Raw genomic sequence first — 19,382 nt, 5'->3', positions numbered from 1 at the left:
AACCGCAGTGGATAACCCCAGTCGTCCAAAAGCGAACCCTTTACCCTGGAGGAGGTGGGGGGGGGGGGGGGGGGGGGGGGGGGAGCGGGCACGGGGGGAAGGTCATGAGGGTGGGTACGGGCGCATTACACAGGTCAGAAACCATCAAATGTGCCAGGATGAAGGCGTTGTGCACACTGCCCCGGGTATCAGGCATGATGTGCATCTCACGGTTACATAGCAACTGGACTTACATCGAGGGGAACCCCCTTTTGTTTGTGAAGAATAGCCCATCATGGTTTGGTGCTCATAGGGCGATATGCATCCCATCAATCACCCCCTGGACCCGGCGAACATAGAACATTACAGCGCAGTACAGGCCCTTCGGCCCACGATGTTGCGCCGTCCTGTGAAACCCCTCTAAAGTCCCTCTACACTATTCCCTTATCGTCCATATGCCTATCCAATGATCATTTGAATGCGTTTAGTGTTGGCGAGTCCACTACTGTTGCAGGCAGGGCATTCCACGCCCTTACTACTCTCTGAGTAAAGAACCTACCTCTGACATCTGTCCTATATCTATCTCCCCTCAATTTAAAACTATGTCCCCTCGTGCTGGACATCACCATCCGAGGAAAAAGGCTCTCCCTGTCCACCCTATCTAATCCTCTGATCATTTTGTATGCCTCAATTAAGTCACCTCTTAACCTTCTTCTAACGAAAACAGCCTCAAGTCTTTCAGCATTTCCTCATATGATCTTCCCTCCATACCAGGCAACATTCTTGTAAATCTCCTCTGTATCCTATCCAATGCTTCCACATCCTTCCTATAATGTGGCGACCAGAACTGCACGCAATACTCCAAATGCGGCCGCACCAGAGTTTTGTACAACTGCAACATGACCTCATGGCTCCGAAACTCAATTCCTCTACTAATAAAAGCTAACACACCTAACGCCTTCTTAACAACCCTCTCAACCTGGGTGGCAACTTTCAGGGATCTATGGACATGGACACTGAGATAGGGCAGCACGGTAGCCTTGTGGATAGCACAATCGCTTCACAGCTCCAGGGTCCCAGGTTCGATTCCGGCTTGGGTCACTGTCTGTGCGGAGTCTGCACATCCTCCCCGTGTGTGCGTGGGTTTCCTCCGGGTGCTCCGGTTTCCTCCCACAGTCCAAAGATGTGCGGGTTAGGTGGATTGGCCATGATAAATTGCCCTTAGTATCCAAAATTGCCCTTAGTGTTGGGTGGGGTTACTGGGTAATGGGGATAGGGTGGAGGTGTTGACCTTGGATAGGGGGTAGGGTGCTCTTTCCAAGAACCGGTGCAGACTCGATGGGCCGAATGGCCTCCTTCTGCACTGTAAATTCTATGTAATCTATGTAATCTCTCTGCTCGTCCACACTACCAAGAATCTTACCATTAGCCCAGTACTCTGCTATTCCTTCCAAAATGAATCACCTCACACTTTTCTGCATTAAACTCCATTTGCCACCTGTCAGCCCAGCTCTGCAGCTTATCTATGTCCCTCTGTAACTTGTAACATCCTTCTGCACTGTCCACAACTCCACCGACTTTAGTGTCATCTGCAAATTTACTCACCCATCCTTCTACGCCCTCCTCCAGGTCATTTATAAAAATGACAAACAGCAACGGCCCCAAAACAGATCCTTGTGGCATACCACTAGTAACTGGACACCAGTCAGAGCATTTCCCATCAACCACCACTCTTTGTCTTCTATCAACTAGCCAATTTCTGATCCAAACTGCTAAATCACCCTGAATCCCATGCCTCTGTATTTTCTGCAATAGCCTACCGTGGGGAACCTTATCAAACGCTTTACTGAAATCCATATACACCACATCAACTGCTTTACCCTCATCCACCTGTTTGGTCACCTTCTCGAAGAACTCAATGAGGTTTGTGAGGCACGACCTACCCTTCACAAAACCATGTTGACTATCTCTGATCAAATTATTCCTTTCCAGATGATTATACATCCTATCTCTTATAAACCTTTCCAAGACTTTTCCCACAACAGAAGTAAGGCTCACTGGCCTATAGTTACCGGGGTTATCTCTACTCCCTTTCTTGTACAAGGGGACAACATTTGCTATCCTCCAGTCCTCTGGCACTATTCCTGTAGACAAAGATGACTTAAAGATCAAAGCCAAAGGCTCAGCAATCTCCTCCCGAGCTTCCCAGAGAATCCTCGGATAAATCCCATCCGACCCAGGGGACTTATCTATTTTCACACTTTCCAGAATCGCTAACACCTCCTCCTTATGAACCTCAAGCCCTTCTAGTCTAGTAGCCTGTATCTCAGTATTCTCCTCGACAACTTTGTCTTTTTCCTGTGTGAATACTGACGAAAAATACTCATTTAGCACCTCTTCTATCTCCTCGGACTCTACGCACAACTTCCCACTACTGTCCTTGAAACTGGCCCTACTCTTACCTTAGTCATTCTTTTATTCCTGACATACCTATAGAAAGCTTTAGGGTTATCCTTGATCCTACCTGCCAAAGACATCTCATGTCCTCGCTTGGCTCTTCTTAGCTCTCTCTTTAGAGCCTTCCTAGCTAACTTGTAACTCTTAAGCGACCCAACTGAACCATCACGTCTCATCTTCACATAAGCCTCCTTCTTCCTCTTGACAAGTGATTCAACTGCTTTAGTAACCCATGGTTCCCTCACTCGACCACTTCCTCCCTGCCTAACAGGTACATACTTATCAAGGACACGCAGTAGCTGTTCCTTGAACATTCTCCACATTTCCATTGTATCCATCCCCTGCAGTTTTCCTCTCCAGGCGATGCATCCTAAGTCTTGCCTCATCGCATCATAATTGCCTTTCCCCCAGCAATAACTCTTACCCTGCGGTTTATACCTATCCCTTTCCATCGCTAAAGTAAACGTAATCGAATTGTGGTCACTATCACCAAAATGCTCACCTACCTCCAAATCTAACACCTGTCCTGGTTCATTACCCAGTACTAAATCCAATATGGCCTCGCCTCGTGTTGGCCTATCTACATACTGCATCAGGAAACCCTCCTGCAGACATTGGACAAAAACGGATCCATCTTAAGTACTCGGACTATAGTGTTTCCAGTCAATATTTGGAAAGTTAAAGTCCCCCATAACAACTACCCTGTTATTTTCGCTCCTATTCAGAATCATCTTTGCAATCCTTTCCTCTACAGCTCTGGAACTTTTCGGAGGCCTATAGAAAAGCCCTAACAGGGTGACCGCTCCTTTCCTGTTTCTTAACTCAGCCCATACTACCTCAGTATTCGAGTCCTCATCAAATGTCCTCTCAGCCACCGTAATACTGTCCTTGACTAACAATGCCACCCCTCCCCCTCTCTTACCACCTTCCCTGAATTTACTGAAATATCTAAACCCCGGCACCTGCAACAACCATTCCTCGCCCTGCTCTATCCATGTCTCCGAAATGGCCACAACATCGAAGTCACAGGTACTAACCCATGCCACAAGTTCACCCACCTTATTCCGGATGCTCCTGGCATTGAAGTAGACGCACTTTAGACCACCTTCCTTCCTGCCGGTACACTCCTGCAACTTTGAAACCTTACTCATGACCTCACTACTCTCAGCTTCTTGTGTACTGGAGCTACAATTCAGGTTCCCAATCCCCTGCTGAACTAGTTTAAACCCTCCCGAAGAGCATTAGCAAACCTCCCCCCAAGGATATTAGTACCCCTCTGGTCCAGGTGTAGACCATCCCGTTTGTAGAGGTCCCACCTACCCCAGAATGAGCCCCAATTGTCCGGGAATCTGAAACCCTCCCTCCTGCACCATCCCTGCAGCCACGTGTTCAACTGCTCTCTCTCCCTATTCCTCGACTCGCTAGCACGTGGCACGGGTAACAACCCAGAGATAATAACTCTGTTTGTTCTAGCTCTAAGTTTCCACCCTAGCTCCCTGAATTCCTGCCTTACATCCCTATCCCTTTCCCTACCTATGTCGTTGGTACCTATGTGGACCATGACTTGGGGCTGCTCCCCCTCCCCCTTAAGGATCCCGAAAACACGATCAGAAACTTTGATGGTGGTGAACCCCGCTGCCTGGGCATTCTGGTGGGCTCGGTCCACATTGAATTTGATGTATTGTGCCGACCGGACATACAGGGCCTCTGTGATGGCACAGATGCCCTTGTGCACCGAGGTCTGTGAGATTCTGGACAGGTTCCCACTCAGCGCCTGGGAGGACCACTTGGCATAAATATTCAGGGCGACCGTCACTTTGAAGGCCACCAGGAGTGGGTGTCCTCCCTCATACCCCCGCTTTGCCAGATGCGCCATGATCTGACAGATATGTCACATGGTCTGCCTACGCAGCCGGAGTCTTCGATGGCATGCCCGGTCCTGGAGGTCCTCGAATGACAGGTGTTATCAGTACACATGAGGCCTGACGAGGCTTCCTTTCCACCTCCTCCTCGTCCTGTTGGGCGGCTGGCTCTCCAGCTTCACCGGCTGCCTCATGTTCCTCTGGGGCAGGCTCTGCTGCTGCAGGGTCCCTCCCAAGCAGCTCCAGCTCATGTGAGATAAAGCATTTTGGTCATTCTAACATGGAGGGGAAATATACTGTAAATGGCAAAACTCTTAGGAATATAGAAAGTCAGAGAGATCTGGGCGTGCAGATCCACAGATCTTTGAAATTGGGAGCACAAATGGATAAGATAGTCAAGAAAGCATACGGAATGTTTGCCTTCATTGGACGGGGCTTTGAGTATAAAAACTGGCAAGTCATGCTACAGCTATACAAAACCTTGGTAAGGCCGCACTTGGAATATTGCACACAATTCTGATCGCCGCACTACCAGACGGATGTGGAAGCTTTTGAGAGGATGCAGACGAGGTTTATCAGGATGTTGCCTGGTCTGGAGGGTGTTAGCTATGTGGAGATGCTGAATAGACTCAGACTGTTTTCATTAGAATGACGGAGGTTGAGGGGTGACCTGATAGAGGTGTACAAGATTATGAAGGGCATGGATAGAGTGGATGGGCAGGCACTCTTTCCCAGGGTGGAGAGGCCAGTCACCACGGAGCATAGATTTAAGGTCCATGGGACAAAGTTTAGAGGAGATGTGCGAGGCAGATGTTTTACGCAGAGGGTGGTGAGTGTCTGGAATGCGTTGCCAAAGGGAGGTTGTGGAAGCAGTTACACTAACGGCTTTCAAAATACATCTTGATAAACACATGGATAAGATGGGTATAGAGGGATACGGCACAAGGAAATGCTGCCGAAGGTCCTGCTCCTGTGCTGTATTGTTTTTGTTCTTTGTTCATACAGCCTCAGTGCAGCCCCTAGGGCTGCAGCAACTTTGATGAAAGCCACCATTCCTGGTCCATTGTCTGCAGGGGATGAAAGGCAGAAATGTTAGCATGTTGCGTACCCCATACCCAATCATGCCCAATGGGCTACACAGTGGCACGGCTTACACTGAAGACCCTGTCCCTGTATGTCCCCCTCCCTCCCGCATCCCCACACCACACTCAGCCATTTCCATGGCACTATGTCCTCCGCACCCCTGGCCCCGTCGGTGCCTGGTAAATTGGGGGCATCTGGCTCCCATTCCTGCTGCCAGGGATACGGTTGACTGGCGCTACCCATGCCAGGGGTATGCTCCATGGCCCCCGTCCTGTGCTCTCATTTAGGGGCTATGGGCAGAGCCCTGGGTGGGCTACATGCTGCAGGAGGTGGAGGGGTGGCTTCACACATTGGGGTGGTGTCACTCTGCACAACCACAGGCCACGGTGGGAGGTCAGTCGGGTGCGCAGTAAGATGGATACCTTACAGGCCACAGCAATGGTAGTCCATGCTAGATGCCCTGATATCATGGATGGCGCAGCCCGACCCCACGGCCCACCCCTGGTCAACCCCATCACCCCTTGCTGCCATCATGGGGATTCTAATCAACAGGTAAATTGGAAAAATCAGATTGGCAAAGGTAGTGTGGTTGAGGAATTTATAGAATGTTTTTGGAATAGTTCCTTTGAACAGCACATTCTGGAGCCAACCAGAGAGCAGGCTATACTATTTCAAAATCACAGAACCAGAAAAAATACAGTGCAGAAGAGGCCCATCGAGTCTGCAGCGACACAAGTAAAACACATGACCAACCTACCTAATCCCCATTTGCCAGCACTTGGCCCATAGCCTTGAATGTCATGATGTGTCAAGTCCTCATCAAGGTACTTTTTAAAGGATGTGAGGTAACCCTCCTCTACCACCCTCCCAGGCAATGCATCCCAGACTGTGACCATCCTCTGGGTAAAAAAAGTTTTTATTCCTTGTGTCCTCTCGAAACTGACCCTTCCACTAAGGGGAACAGCTGCTCTCTATCTACCCTGTCCATGCACCCTTATAATTTTGTACACCTCAGTTTTCTCTGCTCCAATGAAAGCAACCCAAGCCTATCCAACCTCTCTTCACAATTTATACTGGACTTGGTGTTGTGCAACGGGATTGGATTAATTGATGACCTCATGATGAACACACCCCGAGGTAGCAGTGATCATAATATAATTAAATTTTTACATTCCGTTTGAGGGAGAGAAGAGTGTGTTCATGATTAGTAGTTTATACTTAAATAAGGGTAATTATGAGGGCATGAAAGTAGAGCTGGCTCAAGTGAACTGGCAAATGAGGTTCAGGGATAGGTCCATAGAGATGCAGTGGCAGACCTCTAAAGGAATATTTCAGAATATACAGAATAGACACATTTCAATAAGATAGAAAAATTCCAAGGTGAGGACCCATCATCCGTGGTTAATTAAAGACGTTAAAGACAACATCAGACTTAAAGAAGAAGTATATAATTGCACAAAGACGGATGGTAGGTCAGAAGATTGGAAATAATCTAAAGAACAGTAAAGAATGACAAAAAATTAATAAGAAGGGAAAAATTAGAGAACAAGAGAAAGATAACTAGAAATATAAAAGTGGATAGTAAGCATTTCTATAGATATTCAAATAACAAAAGTTCCCAAAATGAGTCCGATTGAAAATGCGTAATGTAAAGGACAGAGGAAAATACTGGCCTGTTAGTCTAACATCTTAGAAGCCATAATTAAAGATGTTATAGCAGGACACTTTGAAAATTCAAGGCAATCATGCAGAGTCAACATGGTTTTGTGAAAGGGAAATCACGTTTAACCAATTTACTGGAGTTCTTTGAATGAGTCACATGTGATGCAGATAAAGGGGAACCGGCGGATGTACTGTACTTAGATTTCAAATAGGCATCTGACAAGGTGCCACCTCAAAGATCATTGCAAAATATAGAAGTTCATGGTTTGGGAGGTAACATAATGGCATGGATAGAAGATTGGCTAACTAACGGGAAATAGAGCATAAATGGGTCCTTTTCTAGTTGGCAGGATGTGATGTGTAGTGTGCCACAGGCATCAGTACTTGGACTTTTACAATTTATATAAATGATTTTGGTGAAGTGGCTGAAGATATGGCTGTAAAATTTGCTGATGACACAATGAGAGATAGGAAAGTAAATTGTGAAGAGGACATAAGGAGGCTACAAGTGGACATAAGTTAAGTGAGTAGACAAAGATCTAGCAAATAGAGTGTAATTCGAGCAAATGTGCCATTGTCCATTTTGGCAGGTAGAATAAAAAATAAGCAATTTAAGTAAATGGTGAGAGATTACAGAGCTCTGAGGCGCAGAGGGATCTGGTGTCCTAATGCATGAATCAGACAAGGCTAGTATACAGTTACAGAAAGTAGTTATGAAATAGAATCTTATTGTTTCTTGTGAGGAGAATTGATTACAACAGTGGGGAGGTTCGCTTCAGTTGCACTGGGCATTGGCGAGACAACATCTGGAGCATTGTGTACAGTAGTGGTTTCCTTATTTAAGGAAAGATGTAAATGCATTCGAAGCAGTTCAGAGAAAGTTTACTCGATTAATACCAGGAATGGAAGAGTTGCCTTATGAGGAAAGGCTGGACAGTTTTGGTTTGTTTAGAAGAGCAATAGGCGACTTGTAAAAACCTTTACGATCCTGAGGGGTGTTGACAGGGTGGATGTGGAGGGGATGTTTTCGCTTGTGCGAGAATCTGGAACTAGGGATCACTGTTTAAAAATAAGGGGTCAGTCATTTAAGATGGAAGTGAAGAGATTTTTTTCGTCTCAGAGGGTCAGGAGCTTCTGGAACTCTCTTCCTGAAAAGGCAGTGGAAGCAGAGTCTTCGAATATTTTTAAGGCAGGGATTCTTCATTAACAAAAGACTGTAGGCTTTTTGGAGGTAGGCAGGAATGTGGGCTGCGTTTGCAATCAGATCAGCCATGATCTTATTGTATGGCGGATTAATCTCGAGGGGCTGTGTGGCCTACTCCAGCTCCTAATTTGTATGTTCATCTGCTTGTATGTTACAGGTAAAGTAAAGTAAATATAAATAGTAAAGTAAGTGACTTAAAGGGGCTGGTTTAGCTCAGTTGGCTGGACAGCTGGTTCATGATGCAGAGCAAGGCCAACAGTATGGGTTCAATTCCCATACCAGCTGAACTTATCCATGCAGGTACTGCCTTCTCAAACTTGCCCCCCACCTGAGTTGTGGGGACCCTCATGTTAAATCACCACCCGCCAGCTCTCCCCTTCAAAGCAGAAAGCAGCTTATAGTCATTCGAGACTATGGCAACTTTATTTTACATTCTTAATATGTTGCAGGGAAGATATAGATAGAGGGCAGGATTCACCATTGGCCAGTGCTGGATCGGCAGCCTACAGTTGCTCCTCTGCATGTCCTATCTCCTCTTTCTCCCTCGTCAGCCACGGCGCCTGTTTCCAATTTTTGAAACCACAAGTTAAACACACCATAGGTAATTCGTCCCGGTGGTAGCGGATCATCGCGGAGGCCCCGGATAATACCGGGTCAGGCCCGCTAATGATATGTGGACGGCGTTTACTGTACATGTGGATAGAACGCTTTGATGCCACTGTCGAGGCACCGGAGCATGGCATTCTGTCGGGTGTCCAGTGCCGGCCAAGATTTTGGCTTTGCGACCAATTCTCAGCCCAATTGCCTTTCCCGATTCTGGTATCGGCCGATGGATAATCCTGCATAAATGCTTCCACTTGCTGAAGGCTTAATTTATGTGTGCATAACATACACTGAGCTTTGAGATGAAGACCCATTATTGCCTCAATACACAAGTTATTTAAAACTTCAGCGACAATAATATATACTGAGTCAAATTAGTGGATAATAAGCTCTATCTAATTGGATATGCAGTGAAAACAATCGATATTTGCTTTCTATTTGATAATTACATTTGAAAGTTGTGTACCACCAAAAATGTTGGCAGGTTTGTTAGTTTTTACCTCAAATCTCCCTAGCCAATGTTTTGGGTCTTATTCTTCACAGCGATATCACCTGACTCAACTTTTTACTTTCTTTTCCCTAGAATCTGCCTTATGCCGGATGACTTTCTACACATTAGCTTCAGAGGCTAAATATAAGCAGACAGAATAGCGAGAGTCAGTGGGGCTTGAGATTCCCATTCAAACTGGCTCAAGTGTCATGGTTTTAGCCACTTTGACGCTAAGAACAAATAGTGACTGCAGGTGTAGCAAAGATGCTGATCGGGAACCTTCTGCACCTGTGTCAAAACTGAATAGTATATTGATAATATGAATCTAGCTGATTTACATGATCACAGAATCAGAGAATCTCTACAGTGCAGAAGGAGGCCATTTGGCCCATCACATTTGCACCGACCCTTTGAAAGAGCACTCCACCCAACCCTACTCCCCCGCCTTCCACGCAGACAGTCACCCAAGGCTGGAATTGAACCCGGGTCCCTGGCACTGTCAGGCATCAGTGCTAACCACTGTGCCACCGTGCCACCCTTACTAACCTACTGACACGGCTGAAGATTTGCTTTTCAGAACAGTGTTAATTTTTACTTGGAGCTGGTGTACTTGGTCAGCGCCTTTTTCTCCGACACGGTGTGCTTGGCCAGTTGGCAGCAGCAGGCGCATAGTGGTCTTGACCTCCCGGGAGCTGATGATACTGCGCTAGTTGTAATGGGCCAGGCGGGAAGCCTCGCCCGCGATGTGCTCGAAGATGTCGTTGCTGAATGGGTTCCTGATGCTCTTGGCCTTGGAGGAAATTAAGGCATTGGGATAAACCTACTTCATCACTTTGTAGATGTAGATGAAGATTAGTGTAGAGCACATAGCTGTACTAAGGGTATCAAGACCAGACGGTCATGTGCCAGTTATTATATCAATTACTGAATGGTCACCTGTTCTAATATGTGGCTCCATGTCAAATTTTGTTTGGTGCTGGTCTTGTGAAGCATCTTGGGACATTTTTCTGTGTTAAAGATGTGAGCTAAATGCAAGTTGTTGTTGTGATAACAAATCACAATATACTATCTTTGAATCAGACGTACTTGCATAGGACTCTTAATAAGAGGTGTGTCATCAGTCTGCCTCTACTGGCTGCAGCTCTGTTTAGTTAAAATTGAGAAATCATAAACTAGTTGTATTTTTTAATCTTTGCGTATGTGTCACAACACTCTGGCCAAAACAGCGTTTGAGTTTATGTTGAAAAGATAAAGCTTCTTCTGATCAAAAATTTCAAATCAAATCTATTCATTTTGATGGCCCAGCTGCGAGACGGGTAGAAAAAAATAGATGACCTACAATACCCATTTATTGATGCTTCGAATTGCAAAACAAAAGTGTTTTTTGTCAAGGATAATCATGCGGCTATGCTATTTCTCAAGAGCAAATCCTGAGATCTTCTCTCCTCCACCATCCCCCAGGCTCGCTACAAGCTTTCTCATGAGAGATCTGCTGATATTATTTTAAAATGGCACTTTTAATTCCATGGTTATGTAGCTTGGGCCCGCTGGACTTCAGAATGTGTGAAAACTCTGTTCTCTGGATGTGGCGGAGGGCTTGATTGGAAGGTTTGGCTGCACCAAAACATGCGGTCAGACTCAATGTTATACATCCTGAAAAGATGCAAGGGTCTGCTTTTCCTCGAAGACTATCTGAAGTTGAAATAAAGGATTTGAAATGAAGGCAACAGCCTGTGTCTCTTGCGGCTACAAATGCCTGAAGGCAGGAAAGTGTTGGATCTGGTAAGGCTTCTTCAACAATAAGTGAAGAGATTGCACAAGCAGCGTTTAAATAAGGAATATAACTGCTTACTTTGAACCAGCTCCCTCTAAGAGGGACCCATGAATAAAGATGTCAATGCAGAAGATTTCTTTTCTCTCATGATCTATTTCGTGTCGCTGTCACTGGCTTTTTGAGACTTAACAAGACTGAAAAGGATACTTCCCAAATGAAATCAAAGGTTGATGTAATTTGAGATCTCAGAGCAACAAAAACATGTGAATGATTGCGTTCTCTGTGCAAATGGAGCGAAATTTCACAGATACAGCTTGAAACTTTGAGAGCAGAAATATGTTTTTAAAAGAGAACCATTTTTGCAGACAAAAAGAAAATTTCAGGTGCAGATATTCATCTCAGCAACATTAACAGATCTCAGTTTTCTGCTTTGGAAACAGCCTTAGAGTTGTGAAATTGGAATTTATGTCCAGGGTTAGCGATTTACATTGAAACTATGTCTGCAGTGGGTGGGTGGTTAGTTTTGTTGACTGTCACCGAGGTTTGGCTTTTGTAATTTTGTATTTTTGTATCTGAAAAATGCCTTCAATAAAAATATTTCTAAAAAAATGAAACTAAGTCGCTGTTGAAATTTAAACATTCAAATTTAAATTGGATATGTAGACAAAAGAAATTGAACGAATGTGGAATAAGGGTGATAAATGTGCTTAGTATTATTGCTCACACAGAGGGCGGATGCCAATGTAGGGTTTTGGGGCCACGGTGTTGTAACTTCGCTATTATTTGGAGCAGACATTTTTGGGATGACTTAGTTCTCCTGTGATATGATTTGATTTGATTTATTGTCACATGTACCAAAGTACAGTGAAAAGTATTTTTCTGTGGCCAAGGCAACATACACAGTACATACATAGTAGACAAAACAATAATTAACAGAGAACATTGACAAATGGTACATCGACAAACAGTGATTGGTTACAGTGCGGGACAAGGGGCCAAACAAAGCAAATACGTGAGCAAGAGCAGCACAGGGCGTCGTGAATAGTGTTCTTACAGGAACAGATCAGTCTGAGGCGGAGTCGTTGAGGTGTCTTGTGGCTGTGGGGAAGAAGCTGTTCCTATGTCTGGATGTGCGAGTCTTCAGACTTCTGTATCTTCTGCCTGATGGAAGGGTCTTGAATAAGGCAATGCCTGGGTGGAAAAGGTCTCTGATAATGCTGTCTGCCTTCCTGAGGCAGCGGGAGGTGTATACAGAATCAATGTAAGGGTGGGAAGCTTGTGCGATACGTTGGGCTGAGTTCACCACACTCTGCAGTTTCTTGCGATCTTGGACCGAGCAGATGAAGTTACACTTATTGGCACTGAAATATTCAGAAGTTTATGGATCAACGTTCACCATGCTCAAAATTCCTTTATTGATCATTTCTGCATGTTGATGTACCTTCATTTACATAGCACATTTCATGATCCCAGGATATTAAGGCAGAGCTAGATAGATTCATCATTAACAAGGGGGTGAAAGGTTATTGGGGGTTAGGCAGGAATGTGGGGTGGAGGTTACAATCAGAGCAGCCATGATCTTGTTGAATGGCGGAGCAGGCTCGAGGGGCTGAGCGGCCTCCTCCTGCTCCTAATTCATATGTTCAAATGATATCCCAATGAGGTACCTTCGAGAGCAATTACATTTGAAATGCAGGAAATACAGCAGCCAATTTGCACACAGCAAATTCTCACAAACAGCAATGTGATAATGATCAGGAAATCTGTTTCAGTGATATTGATTTGGGCAGCACGGTAGCATTGTGGTTAGCACAACTGCTTCACAGCTCCAGGGTCCCAGGTTCGATTCCCGGCTTGGGTCACTGTCTGTGCGGAGTCTGCACATTCTCCCCGTCTGTGCGTGCGTTTCCTCCAGGTGCTCCGGTTTCCTCCCACAGTCCAAAGATGTGCAGGTTAGGTGGATTGGCCGTGCTAAATTGCCTTAGTGTCCAAAATTGCCCTTAGTGTTGGGTGGAGTTACTGGGTTATGGGGATAGGGTGGACGTGTGGGCTTGGGTAGGGTGCTCTTTCCCAGAGCCGGTGCAGACTCGATGGGCTGAATGGCCTCCTTCTGCACTGTAAATTCTATGAAATTGAGGGGTAAATATCAGCCAGGGCACTAGGGGAAAATACTCCTTGTTCAAAATAGTGCAAATTGAATCTCTTATCACAAGCTGAGAGAGAAGATAAGGTTTAGAAAGTCCACATTTGGGAGTGTGCAGTACTGCAATGGAGTATCAGCCTAGATTGTATTTCCTATATCCACCACTTTCTCATTCCCAGGCACCTGAGCTACTTTACTAAACCAAGAAAGCAATATTCCTTCAAAAAAAGCTTTTTGAAATAACACTGCGGGACACGGAATATGTTGGTGAAGTGAAGCACCACATTTTTTTTTATTTTGATACCTCACCTGTTAATCAAGAACTGTAGAGCCATTTCCTTTCTCATTAATTGTAGCACAGAATGTGACAGCCAGACACTAATGGACACAACATTCTGAAACAGCGGGCTAATAGCTATTCTACAACAGACGATCATATTTCCTCAGCAACATTTTTTGGTCTCAAGGGGTTAAATTGAGAATTTTTGTTGTCAGGAGGGGTGGGGGGGGTTGTTGTTACACAGAGTGTCAAAAGGTTTTTTTTTTCCAATATAGGGGCAATTTAGTGTGACCAATCCACCTACCCTGCACATCTTTGGGTTGTGGGTTGTGGGGGTGAGACCCATGCAGACACGGGGAGAATGTGCAAACTCCACACGAGCAGTGACTCAAGATCGGGATCAAACCCGGGTCATCGGCACCGTGAGGCAGCAGTGCTAACCACTGTGCCACGGTGCAATCTAAAGGTTTTTTTAAGCCAATGGCATCAAAACTATTCCCATGACTGAGAGAAAATTGCAAGATTTCTGGGACAAGTTGCCCAACCATAAGGTGCAAGTCTCCCGTCCTTCAGCCTCCAAAGGCTGATACCCTCCCAGCCTGGAGTTTCCTATTCTCTGCCTCCATCAAACTTTTCATCACATGAGTGACGACCGTCCTGAAGATGGCAGCGGTAAGTTGTACCCAGTTTCACCATTGGCCAAAATTTATGTCCGGTATCCAGGGAGGTAGGAGGCATTTCTTTTTATTCTGTCCCCCTCTTCCTCTCCATGAGGGTGGCCCTCACACGTTTCTATGGAAGTAAGGGAGGAGGGAAGGGTGTGTAATAGAAACAAAAAATGCTGGAAGAGCTCAGCATATCTGGCAGCAGCCCTGGGAAACTCAGGGAAGAGAAATTGAAGCTGTAATTAACTGGGGTCAAAAACCAGACAAGTAACATTACTGCATGTAGTGAGTAAACGATCAGTCTATATGGAGACCCAGGCATCGAAAGTCTTTGATGGGGAGCATGCAGTGCATTAGCCTGAGATAATACATCCATCATTCCGAATGGAAGCGGCATTCACCACCCAGATATACACCACCTGATCCAGCCCAGCAAGTGCAGGAAGCACAGCAGCAGGCGAGGAGAGTACGCTATCATCTTACTCCGGAGTCATCAGATGAGTCTTTGGACTTGCGGGGCAGGTGGGGCAAGGGGGGAGGGGGGGGGGGGGTTGGCAGTGGGGGAGGGATGTTATAACCCACATGGGACCTACAGGGTTGGAGCAATCAGTCTCACCGTGAGTCTCGCCGCATATCAGCTTCCCCGCTAAGGAGGCGAGGAACCCGAGGAAATTCAAGATTGAGCTCGATATAACATTGGCCAGGTATGGAACCGACAAAGTCAACCCAGCTGGGATCTGAAGTAAATTGTAAATATAATTACTCTGCAATAAACCTAGTTTTCTTTTTGCCAACTTGATTCGGACTCGTTTGTGGCCGATTAATGCGTCCAAAGTTGTGCGGGTTAGGTGGAGCTAAGGGGATACAGCAGGGGAGTGAGCCCAGGTTAGATGCTCTTTCAGAGGGTCAATGCAGTCTCAATGGGCCAAATGGCCTCTTTCAGCACCTTAAGGGTTCTATGTCTAATATGAGTGTTGTGTATTGTAACCAATGCCTCTATGTATGGTATGTCACATATATATACAGGTGACATGATCAGAGGCACTTCCCTCTCTTCCATAAATAAAATTAGTGCGGATGCTGGAATCTGAAACAAAGACAGAAAATACTGGACAATCTCAGCAGGTCTGACAGCATCAGAGTGGAGAGAGAATGGAGCTAATGTTTTGAATCCCGATGACTCTTTGTCAAAGTCACAGAGAACTGGAAATGGGGTCAGATTTATATTGTAGAGGGGGTGCGTGGAGCGGTGGGGCTAGATAGGGCGCCAGTGAAAACTGGAGGTTGAGAAAGATGTCGGGGGCACCTTTGTCATCATCTTTGTCCACATCTGCTGCCTCACGGCGCCGAGGACCCAGGTTCGATCCCGGCCCTGGGTCACGGTCCCTGTGGAGCTTGCGCACTCTCCCCATGTCTGCGTGGGTTCCACCCCCACAACCCAAAGAAATGTGCAGGTTAGGTGAATTGGCCAAGCTAAATTGCCCCTTAATTGGAAAAAAAAAGAATTGGGCAATCAATATTTTTTTAACAATTTAACAAAAAATCTTTGTCCACATCTTTGTCAATCTCCACCTATCGCTGGCCCCCTCTCCAATCCCACCACCCCACTACCCCCCTCCAGTTCTCTCCAGCTTTGACACAGAGTCATCCAGATTGAAACAGTACCTTCCTCCTCTCTCCAAAGATGCTGTCAGACCTGCTGAGATCGTCCACTATTTTCTATTTTTCTCCCCTCTCTTCCACCTAGACTGTGAGTAAGAACACCTAGATAAATAATGTCTGACTAGCCGGATAAGAAAACCACTGTGTGACAACCTATCATCTTTTATCTTTTGCTGATAAGAACAGGATTCAGAGAAAACATAACAGTGAAAAGACAAAGCTAGTGACACGGATGCTTTTTCCGAAAATAATAGTTTAAGAAAGAAAAATCTGGATCTCGAGGCGAGGATTGATTTTCCGGAAATCACTGCACCATCCATAAATGTGCTGTAAAACAGTTCATCGGGGACATGGGCCGGGATTCTCCCCTACTCGGCGGGGCGGGGGGTCCCGGCGTGATGGAGTGGCATGAACCACTCCGGCGTCAGGCCACCCCAAAGGTGCTAGGCCTGTGCCGGAATGGTTGGCGCTCCGCCGGCTGGCGTGGAAGGCCTTTGGCGCCACGCCAGCCGGGGCCGAAGGGACTTCACCAGCTGGCGGAAGTATGCACATGCGCCGGAGCGTCAGCGGCTGCTGACGTCATTCCCGTGCATGCGCACAGGAGGGGGTCACTTCCGCCTCCGCCATGGTGAAGACTATGGCGAAGGCAGAAGGAAAAGAGTACCCCCATGGCACAGGCCCGCCTGCCAATTGGTGGGCCCCGATTGCGGGCCAGGCCACCGTGGGGCACCCCCCGGGGCCAGATCGACCCGCGCCCCCCTCCCCCAGGACCCTGGAGCTCGCCCGCACCGCCTGCTCCCGCCGGTAAGGTAGGTGGTTTGATCCACGCCGGCGGGAGAAGCATGACAGCGGCGGGACTTTGGCCCATCGCGGGCCGGAGAATCGCTGGGGATGGCACGCCAACCTGCGCGGAGTGATTCCCGCCCCCGCCGAATCTCCAGTGCCGGAGAATTCGGGACATGGCGGGGCGGGATTGATGCCAGCCCCGGCGATTCTCCGACCCGGCCGGGGGGGGGGGGGGGGGGGTCAGAGAATCCCTCCCATGGTCTTTAGCCTTGCTAAGAGTGCATATTGATTTTAGAAGTGACAGGGAGCACTCAGGGCTGTTCTTTAAATATTTTCTACACAACTGCGACCCGGGAGTGTTCGGAGAGTCTGAGGCAGGAAAAGAGAGAAAGAAAATTTCAGTCAGACCAGTCAAATTATACAATTGGTGGGCTCATAAAAACTTTGAAAAGACAAAGCTAGGAAATAAGGGGATAGGTGGGGAAAAAAATGAGCTACTGGTGAGTTTTTCCAGCTGCATGCCTTTACACGTGGTGGGCTGGAGCGTCGGATGCTTCAGATTCTGAAAGAGAGAGACGTGATGCTTTTTGGAAGTAACCGTAAAAGAGAGTAACCAACATTAATTTGGATTAAAGCTGAAATCTGCTTTTTTTAAATAACAGATTGGTGTTCGAAAAAGAAAAATGAACAATTGTTTTTATTAAAGCCACGGTCCAATCAAGAAAATAACATTTTCAAAGAAACAACAAAAATAATAATACAACTTAAATTGGTGGAGAAAGAAAATCAAAGGGGAGAAAGAATTAAAGAAAGTACTACCATGTAGGAACTCGTAACCAAGATGGCAAGAAAAGGTGGCGCTATGGGAACATCCGATGAGAATGCAGAATAATGGAGTTCCCATGTGAGTTGGATGACCTTGTTTTAAACAGGATACCAGATTAAATCAAAGTAGCAACTTGCTTGAGTGTAATAGGATGGGAAACCTTCACCCCATTACAAAATCTTGTCCATCCTGCCAAGCCTGGTACAATAACTTACGAAGAATTGACTAAGACCCTTGAAGAACACTTCTCGGCCAAACCAAACTAATCATAGCAGGGAGATTCAGGTTTCATCAATGTAGTCAAGAAGAGGGTAAAAATGCTCCACAATTTCTAGCTGTACTACGGAGACTAGCCAAGAATTGTGAGTTTGGTCCGACCCTTGAGGACATGCTGCGAGACAGACGTGTGTGCAGATTGAGAAATGCGACAATCCAGAGAAGATTGCTGACAGAAAGCTCCCTAGCACTCACATTTTCTGTTGGAATAGCAGTGTCTATGGAATTGGCAGCAAAAGAAGCTTCCCAAATCAGAGCTAGCACCAAAATACACAAGATGGATACTGTGATTTATTTAGTCATCAATTAGCTATCTTGGCCATGTAATTGACAGGAAATGGCTCAACAAGAAACCTAAGAAAATGTCAGCGATTTTAGAAGGGTCGAGACTGCAGAATATATTGCAACTGAGGTCATTTTTTTAATGACTCAGCAATGACTATGCTAAATTTACTCCAAATCTCACTACCATCTCAAAACCACTCCATACATTATTATAGAATCATAGAATCATCATAGAATTCACAGTACAGAAGGAGGCCACTCAGCCCATCGAATCTGAACCAGCCACTGGAAAAAGCACCAAATCCACACACCCACCCTATCCCTGTAACCCAGTAACCTCACCCCACCTTTTTTGGACACTAAGGGCAATTTAGCATGGCCAATCAACCTAACCTGCACATCTTTGGACTGTGGGAGGAAACCAGAGCACCTGGAGGAAACCCACGCAGACACGGGAGAATGTGCAGACTCCGCACAGACAGTGACCCAAGCCGGGAATCGAATGTGAGACCCTGGAGCTGTGAAGAGACTGTGCTAACCATTGTGCTACCGTGATGCCCTAACAAACAATGGGCTTGGACAAAAGACTGTGAAGAGGCATATACTGAAGTTAAAAATGTGCTTCAGAAATCAAAGGCTGTTACATTCTTTATAATAATGATCTTCATTGTCATAAGTAGGCTTACATTAACGCTGCAATTAAGTTACTGTGAAAAGCCCCTAGTTGTCACATCCCGGCGCCTGTTCGCATACACGGATGGAGAATTTAGCTTGTCCAAATTGCCTAACAGCACGTCTTTTGGGGCTTGTGGGAGGAAGCCGGAGCACCCGGAGGAAATCCACACAGACACAGGGAGAACATGTAGACACTGCACAGACAGTGATCCAAGCCGGGAATCAAACCCGGGTCCCTGGCACGGTAAAGCAATTGTGCTAACCACTGTGCTGCTGTGCCTCCATGGTATTATCGTAAAGACAAACAATCAGAGGTGGCGCCCATCAAGTTCATATAACATAGTGCTGTGCTATTACAAGATGCTGCTCAAATCAGATACGATGGTGAACTCCACAGTGGCAGCAAAATGCTTCAATGATGTCAATACATAACATGTGCCATTACGCCAGCCAATGGTGGCAGTCTGACCCAGAACAAAAGTGTTCGCTCATTTTAACCCTAATTTAAAAATACAACTCACATGGGGCGCTTCGCCCCATGGGGTGGGTGCAGTTGTCTCTCATGTAATGTCAAAGAGAGATTAATGAACAATATTGCTTGCATTGAGAACACTGATTAGCACTGAACAGAATTATGCTAAATTGGAAAAAGAGCTCTTAAGTATAATAT

The sequence above is a fragment of the Scyliorhinus canicula genome, chromosome 12 (assembly GCF_902713615.1).
Source record: "Scyliorhinus canicula chromosome 12, sScyCan1.1, whole genome shotgun sequence".
NCBI lineage: Eukaryota > Metazoa > Chordata > Chondrichthyes > Carcharhiniformes > Scyliorhinidae > Scyliorhinus > Scyliorhinus canicula.
Note: the sequence above shows the minus strand (reverse complement) of the source record.